Source organism: Heptranchias perlo, chromosome 20 (genome assembly GCF_035084215.1).
Source record: "Heptranchias perlo isolate sHepPer1 chromosome 20, sHepPer1.hap1, whole genome shotgun sequence".
Classification (NCBI taxonomy): domain Eukaryota; kingdom Metazoa; phylum Chordata; class Chondrichthyes; order Hexanchiformes; family Hexanchidae; genus Heptranchias; species Heptranchias perlo.
Window position 1 is genome coordinate 19,858,556 of NC_090344.1, and position 8,576 is coordinate 19,867,131.

At 43.3% G+C, this 8,576-nt stretch overlaps 1 non-coding gene across 1 annotated transcript; it reads left to right on the top strand.

Moving 5' to 3' along the window:
- The first annotated feature begins 7,175 nt into the window (after nucleotides 1–7,175).
- trnat-agu (transfer RNA threonine (anticodon AGU)) lies at nucleotides 7,176–7,249 on the top strand. Its single transcript has one exon. It is a non-coding gene; the product is annotated as a tRNA-Thr (tRNA).
- The last annotated feature ends 1,327 nt before the right edge of the window (nucleotides 7,250–8,576 follow it).

Genomic DNA, 8,576 nt, shown 5'->3' on the forward strand with positions numbered 1-8,576 from the left:
TAGGTGGCAGCTTAATGGAAATTCGTCGCATGCCGTGAAATCTAAGAGTTCGACATAGGGCTGGATTCTGACATTATTTCTGAAAAAAGTAAACACTGCCTGGTAACGACAGCTCTTATTTATTTGACCATTTTACAGTGGCGGTTTGAAGTGATTTCGAATCTCAGTGAATTTCAAGACCATGCTTGACCCACTCGTTTGGTCACCCACAGATAGCACGCGGTTGTAGACTGCGCAGGCTCATCACAGGAACTCTGCCAGACTGCATGTTCCAGACTTGTATCCAACGCTCCACGTGCAGCCTGCAGCCGTGTGTGGATTGGTGGTTGAGTGTAGAACCCTCGCCTGCCGACGGGAAACCAGGGGTTTAGTTCCAGGCCAATGCAGCTTCCTTTACCTTTTGTATCTGGAACCATGAAATCGCCTGAATTGGGATAAATTCATGTGCCGGCTTCAATCTGTACAACTTCTTGAAAGATTATCTTCATTTCGTCGACGTGTCTTTCGTGGACATACCCTCTGCATTCTCTCCTCTGGTGATCAAACATGCTCGGCTGGAGATAAGTCAAACCTGCCTTCTGCACTTGCTTCAAAGATGTGAGAAGCCAATTGGTGGTTTTTGACGAAAAATGGGGACGCAAGGGGGCTCATACCGGGATTTGAACCAGTGAAACTCCCTGAGCGAGAATCAGATCCAAAGTCCAACTGGTAACAGAGCCGTGCAGCCACTGTAAAATTTCGCTGCCGCGCAGCTGATCCGCAATCCTTTCAGAACACAATGGCCATCCAAACTCGTTTTCTTGTCCGATATACGATGTAGAGCAATATCAGGTTCTAAACTAATTATTTCAGATCAACAACATTAGTCTCTCTTTATCAAATTTGTTTTGAATGTATGACTTGTATTATCAAGTAACACTTTCCAGAATGAATTACTCTGAAACGACATTGTCGTCTGTCTCGGCATCGTCATAGTTTACACTCCACCATAAGTACACTTTGCTCAAATTGCTGCTTTCATTCACCATGAGAACGAAGAGCCACGAATGTGGAAACATTAGCTGCGAAATTATCAGCTGGGTTGCACCTTTCCTTTTCCTGCTGTCTCAGTCTTTTTTTTCTTTACCCTTCTCTGCTATTGTTGCAGGTTAGATCAGCCATCGCCGTTCAAGGAAGCCTGAGAAGTCTATCGGGGACAACACAGAGAGACAAAAGACGGAGACATGGAGAGATGGAGAGATGCAGACAAAGAAAATAAAGAGTATAAATGTCAGGTTTTGCAAACTAGCAGAATTTAAGTTACAGATTGGGAGAGATTCCTTCTTGGGTCTTGAAATCTTGCAAGAGAAGATTGGACACAAGTTAAAAGCACCGGCCTCGCTGGAGAATCTCTCATTCTGGGAGAGAGATAAATGCGGTCAATTAACTCCAATTAATCTATTTCAGCACTGAAGTGATCTTTAAACAGTAGCTCTGCGAGCAGAATTCAAACCTGGGCAGAAAATCCTCAATTGAATTTTGAGTCCAACGCTTCAAACACTCGGCCACCGCAGCTGTAAACGGCATGTTCATTCAGATCGGATTCCAAATGGACACATGCTGCTGTTGCAAACGCGCGCGTTGATGGTGCTTGGGGTCGAATTCTTACTTGTTACGCTGGAGACCTTGGTTCGATTCCCAATCAATGCAGGATCATTCTGTAACAATGAGGAGCTGAAGAACAAAAGTATACTATTTCGCCCCTCGAGCCTTATGCGCAATTCAGTGAGATCCTGGTTGACATGTAACATAACTGCATATTATCGCCTTAGCCCCATGTCCCTTAACGCCTTTGGTTAACAAAAATCTATCAATTTCAGTTTTAAAATTAACAATTGAGTTCGCATCAACTGCCGTTTGTGGAAGAGAATTCCAAACTTCTACCTCCCTTTGCTTGCAGAGGTGTTTCCCAACTTCACTCCTGAAAGTCCTGACACTAATTTTTAGGCTGCGTCCCCGAGTCCTGGACACGCGAACGGGCGGAAATCTTTTTTTTTTCTATTTACCCCATCAGTTCCCCTTAATATTTTGAAATCTTCGATCAAATCAGCACTTAATCGACTGAATTCGAGGCAAACCCGAGTTTATGTAATCTCTCCGCGTAATTTAAACTGTGGAGTCCAGGCAACATTCCAGTAAATAGACGCTGCACTCCCTTCATAGCCAATATATCCTTCCGAAGGTGCGTTGCCCAGAACTGAAGGCAATACACCAGGTCTGGTCTAACCAGAGCTTTGTATAACTGTATCATAATGCCTATCCCCTTGAATCTAGTCCTCTGGATATAAAGACCAACATTCCATTAACCTTTTTGATTATTTTTTGTACCTGTCCATGACATTTTAATGATGTATGTTCATGGACCCCAAAGTCTTTTTGGACCTCCACTGTTTCGAGCTTTTCACCATTTAGAAAGTACTTTGATTTATCCTTTTAGGTCCAAAGTGGATGACCTCACACTTGACGAAATTCATATCGATTTGCCACAATTTTGCACATTCATTTATTATATTAATGCCTCTCTGTAATTTTATGCTTTCATCTGCACTGCTCACAATGCTGCCCATCTTGGTGTCATCGGCAAACTTGGATATGTGGCTTTCTATCCCGTCATCTAATATCCGCCTGAATTGGGAAAAATCCAAATTCAGTTTCAATCTCCTCATCATCTTGAGACATTTTATTTGCTTCATGTGTATTGCGTCGACGAAACTTCGGCATTCAGTCCACTGGAGCTCAAACATCCTCCAGACATAATTCAGTTCTCCCAACAGCAAAACTGAAAAGATGTGAGAAGACGATTGGTGACTTTTCACGAAAAGGAGAAAAACATGCGGGCTCGTCTGGGATTTGAACCCGGGACCTCTCGCATATCACTCAATGAAACTCCCTAAGCGAGAATCATACCCCTAGACCAACGAGCCGCTGTTACTATAGTTGTGCAGCCAATGTAAAAGTTGGTTGCGTCTCACAGCCGATCGACCATCCTTTCAGACCATTTCGATACATTCAATCTCGTTTTCTATTCGGGTGGACAGCAATATCAAGTTGTGCACCAACTATTTCCAGTCACCAATATTAGTCTCTCTTTACCAAATTGGTTTCGAGTGCACGACTTGAGTTATCAAGTAAGACGTTTCAGAATGAGTTGCTCTTAAAATACATTGCTTGTGAAGTGACTCAGAGTCGTGTCGATTTATGGCACGCTCTGTTCCCTTTGCATTGCAACCTACACATAGAATTGAATCATAGAAAGCTTACAGCACGGAAAGAGGCCATTCGCGCCATCGAGTCCGTGCGAGATCTCTGCAAGAGCAATCCAGCTAGAACCACTCCCCCGCCTTTCCCCGAAGCCCTGCATTTTGTTTCCTTTCAAGTACTTATCCATCTCCCCTTTGAAGGCCATGATTGAATCGGCCTCCATCACACCCTCGGGTAGTGCATTCGAGATCCGAACCTCTCGCTGTGTAAAAAAGTTTTTCCTCATGTCACCTTTGGTTATTTTGCCAATCACTTTAAATCTATATCCTCTGGTTCTTGACCCTTCCGCCAATGGGAACAGTTTCTCTCCATCTTCCATGTCTTGATCCTTCATGATTTTGAATACCTCTATCAAATCTCTACAAAACCATCTCTGTTCCAAGGAGAACAACCTCAGATTCTCCGGTCTATCCACGTGAGTAAAGTCCCTCATCCCTGGAATTATGATAGTATTTTTTTCCGGAACCCCCTCGAAGGCCTTCACATCTTTCCTGAAGTGCGGTGTCCCGAACCCCACACAACATTTCAGTTGTGTTCGAACCAGTGTGTTATAAAGTTTCATCCTGATTTCTATACTTTTATACTTTTGTACTCTATACATCTATTTCTCAAGCCCAAGATGCCGTATGCTTTTTAACCGCTTTCTCAACCTGCCCTGCCACATTCAACGATTTGTACACATAAACCCCTCTTTGTTCCTCTACCGCTTTTACATTTGTGCCCTGGAGTTTATTTTGCCTCTCCTCGTTTTTCCGACCGAAATGTATCACTTCGCATTTTTTTGCGTTAAATTTCATCTGCCCCGTCTCCGCCCATGCCACCAGCCTGTCTATATCCTTTGAAGTCTATCACTATCCTTATCACTGTTTACTACCCTTCCAAGTTTTGTTTCATCTGCAAATTTTGAAATTGTGCTCTGTGCACTCAAGTCCAAGTCATTAATATGTATCAAGAAAAGCAGTGGTCCCAGCACTGATCCCTGGGGAACGCCACTGTACACCTCTCGCCAGTTCGAAAAACAACAGTTCACCAGTAATCTGTTTCCTTCTGTTCGTCAATTCTGCATTTATGTTGTTTCTGCCCCGTTTATTCCATGGGCCGCAATCTTGATGAGAAGCCTACCATGCGGCACTTTAGCAAACACCTTTTGAAAGTCCTTATACACCACATCAACTAAATTGCCCTCATCTAACCTCTCTGTTACCTCATCAAAAAACTCTAACAGGTCAGTTAAACACGATTTGCCTTTAACAAATCCGTGCTGCCTTTCCCTAATCAATCCACCCTCGTCCAAGTGGCTGTTAATTCTGTCCCGGGTTATGGTTTCTAAACGTTTACCCACCACTGAGGTGAAACTGACTGGCCGATAATTGCTGGGTTTAATCGTACACCCTTTTTTGGACAAGGGTGTAACCTTTGCAATTCTCCAGTCCTCTGGCACCACACACATATCTAAGGATGTTGGTGGATTATGGCCAGTACCTCCGCAATTTCCACCCTTACTTCCTTCAACAACCGAGCATGCATCCCATCCGGACGTGGTGGCTTATCTACTTTAAGTACAGCCAGCCGTTCAAGTGCCTCTTCTTTATCATTTTTTAGACCATCCAGTATCTCAACGATAACTTCCTTTGCTGAGACTCTGTCTTCTTGGTAAAGACAGATGCAAAGTACTCATTTGGTACCAAGGCCATCCCCTCTGCCTCCATGAGTAGATCTCCTTTATCGTGCCGAATCGGCCTCACCCCTCCTCTGACTACCCGTTTACTGTTTGCATGCCTGTCGAAGCCTTTTGGATTCCCTTTTATGTTGGCCGTCAGTCTATAGTCCTATTTCTCTTTGCCTCTCATTTCCTTTTTCACTTTCCCTCTGAACTCCCTGAATTCGGCCTGGTGAATTAACGCATAAAAAAGTTAGCATTTCTTTCAGCCGGAAACAGAAAGTTACTGGTTGATGAATGGCGATTTAAACAAGTATTCCTCTTTTTTAGGGTTTGATGAGTTTTGCGAAATTAATACAGTGAACTAATACAGTAAAGTTGAATTCCTGATCGGGACCCGCCTCAGACAGCGCATTACTGCCCATCCCTGGGAAACAAGATACTACCGAAACTTTGACAACACATCGCAGGTCCCGCTGAAAAGACACAGCTTGCCAGCTGTTTCGAAATTTGGATCCTGGACAGGGAGTTAAACGCTGGACCTTCAGCTCACTACCCACTTTAAAAGTCTGATACTCTACCGACTGAGCTACCCAGGCTCGATACTACATAAGCTCCCATCGTACATATTTATGGGAGGTCTCTGAATTATCCATGCAGCCGTCGAACAAGGGTGAGGTCCGTTTGATAAAATTCTCAGTAACGTGTTGAGGAGAATCCTTGTTTCTGTTGAACATGATGTAAGAAACATGGACAGTGAACTCGTGAGTTTACAATTCTTCTTGTTTGTGCCAAATGTCTTGTCATTCGTTAGCAGCAATTAAAATCACACTTTACCCAGCGGCTCAAAAGCTGAACTTGTCCCACACGGGAGCTGGAAAAGGCCTCACGAACTTTCAGCGTGTTAACATCTGTAAGCTGAATAATTTCTTCCGTTACACAGTGACACCAGGCAGCATATTTCCCTTCCAAATTTTCCCCACAAGAAACTTCCAACCGATGAATATCGGCTTGACGAAAATAAGAATTGTTTGTTTGGTTCTTTAGATTTAATGATCTCGTACCTGCCCCTTTGCCATATGAGCTGCCGCTAAAAGCCCCCTCTCCCCCGATGAACAAGGAAACTGGCACCTGCTATTGAAAGACGGTAGGCCAGAGGAACACAAGTGCCCACATGGGAACACTATGAAGTAGATGCATTATGGAACTTACCAGTTGTACTTTGAACTCCGGTCAAAATGTTCGGAGTAAAAGGATTGATTGTTTTAAAAGACGCTCGAACTCACAACCTGGTCATATCTGGAGCCCATACTGCTGTAAATAAGTAACGCATTCTTAACAATTGTGCAACACGAGAGCAGCGAACAACCGACAGCATCAGCGCTCCTGTGAAACAGCTACATTTTCGGTCTCTCAATTATCAATTCGAGATCTTACTGAAACAGAAGCCTCCAATCAAGATGCGCTTCGTTAAATAAAAATTCCTAACTCAGGAAAGTTTTGATCGATCATGACTGAAGCATGTACAATTTCCTCACCTGTTCCTTTTAATCCCCTGGGGTGGCAACAATCAGGTCCTGGAGATTTGTCTATCTTTAGTCTAATTATTTTCTCCATTGCCATTATTTTACTTGTACGAAACCCCTTGATTTATTAACAGTTTTCCTCTTGTCTCTGGTATGTTAGCCTCATCCTTTTCTGTGTCGACCGATGCAAAGTAAAAATTTAGCAACTCCACCATTTCCTGATTTTCACTTACAATTTCACCTCCATCTGTCTTTAAGTGGCCCACACTACTCTAAGCCTCCCTTCTCTCTCTTAATATACTTGTAAAAACCTTGAGAGTTGTCCTCATTTTCCCTCACACGTTTTTCTCCTTTTCCCTTTTTGCTCCTCTTACGATTTTTTAGTTTCAGCACCACGATAAACAACACTCCGCTGTAAAGATCGGCTCAATAGTTCTCCAATGTCAGAGCGAGAATTGTCTGATCCCCGAATTTATTTAATGTAACAAATACAATCACACATAATCATCCGTGTAACAACGCACTGATGGATACACATAGATAAACACAGCGAGAAATCCAGTCAGTGTCGGAATGCACAGGTGAACGGACAAGCGAAACAGACAAAGATAAAACGGCCTGAACCCCCAAAAGTGAAGTGTCGCTGATAGATATTAATGAGAGGAGGTGGAGATAAAGTGTCATCAATTGGCGCTGTGGCTTAGTTGGTTAAAGCGTCTGTCTAGTAAACAGAAGATCCTGGGTTCAACTCCCAGCAGTGCCTTGTGCAGCTGGTTATTTTACCTAATTTGTGGAATTGAGCGACAAAATAACACTGTGGTATTGGTATTTGTTCAGGAGGAAACGGACACCAGAAAGACTGTTCAAAATCGCTCTTTCATTGTCCAGACAGACCTCTCATGGAATGTTTTTGAAACACGTTAATTTAAAGACACGTTCTTGTTTCTGGGCTCGTTGGGGTCGTGGTATCATTCACGATTTGAGGTTCAAACCCGGAAGTAGTCCTCATTTGGACCTGGACTTGTGATCTTGACCTGCGTTGGAAACTTTTGCAAAGAGGGAAAGGAAGTCCCCAAATCACTCCACCTGAATCGCCAGGCCCGGATGAAATATATCACAGGCTGTTAACAGAAGCAAGGAAGGAAATAGCGGAGGCTCTGACCATCATTTTCCAATCCTCCCTGGCTCCAGGTGCGATGCCGGAGGATTGGAGGACTGCTGAAGTTGTACCGTTGTTTAAAAAGGGAGAAAGGGACAGATCGAATTATTGCAGGCCAGTCAGCCTCACCTCGATATTGAGCACAATTCTGGGGGAAAGTATTAATCTTCATTTAGAAAGGCACGGATTAATGAAGGACAGTCAGCATGGATTTGTTCAGGGAAGGTCGTTTGAATTGAATTTTTTGAGGAGGTATCAAGGAAGGTGGATAAGGGTCGTGCGTTTTTTGTCGTCGACATAGATTTTCGCGAGGCTTTTGACAAAGTCCTACATGGCAGATTGGTCAAAAATGTAAAAGCCCATTGGATCCAAGGGAAATTGACAAGTTGATCCAAAATTGACCGAGTAGCAGGAAGCAAAGGGTAATGGTCGACGGGTGTTTTTGTGACTGCAAGGCTGTCTCGAGTGGGGTTCCACAGGGCTCCGTACTAGGTCGCTGCTTTTCGTAGTACAGATCATTGATTTGGATTTAAATGTACGGGGTATTATTAACAAGTTTGCAGAAGATACAAAAATTGGTCGTGTGGTTGATGGTGAGGAGGGAAGCTGTAGACTGCAGCGAGATATCAGTGGACTGGACAGGTGGATAGAATAGTGGCAAATGCAATTCAATCTGGGGAATGAGGTAATGTATTTAGGGAGGGCAAACAAGGCAAGGTAATACACAATAAATATTGAAACTAATTTGCCATTTACACGCCAATTTTGCAAGTTTACTGATGTCTTCCTGTATTTTTCGCATTTTTCCTTTGTATTAACGACAGCTCCCAATTATGTGCTGTCTGTCAATTTCGAATTTGTATTTCCGATTCCTGTGACCAAATCATTAATGTAAATTGTCAACAACAGGGGTCCCATCACCGATAAATTG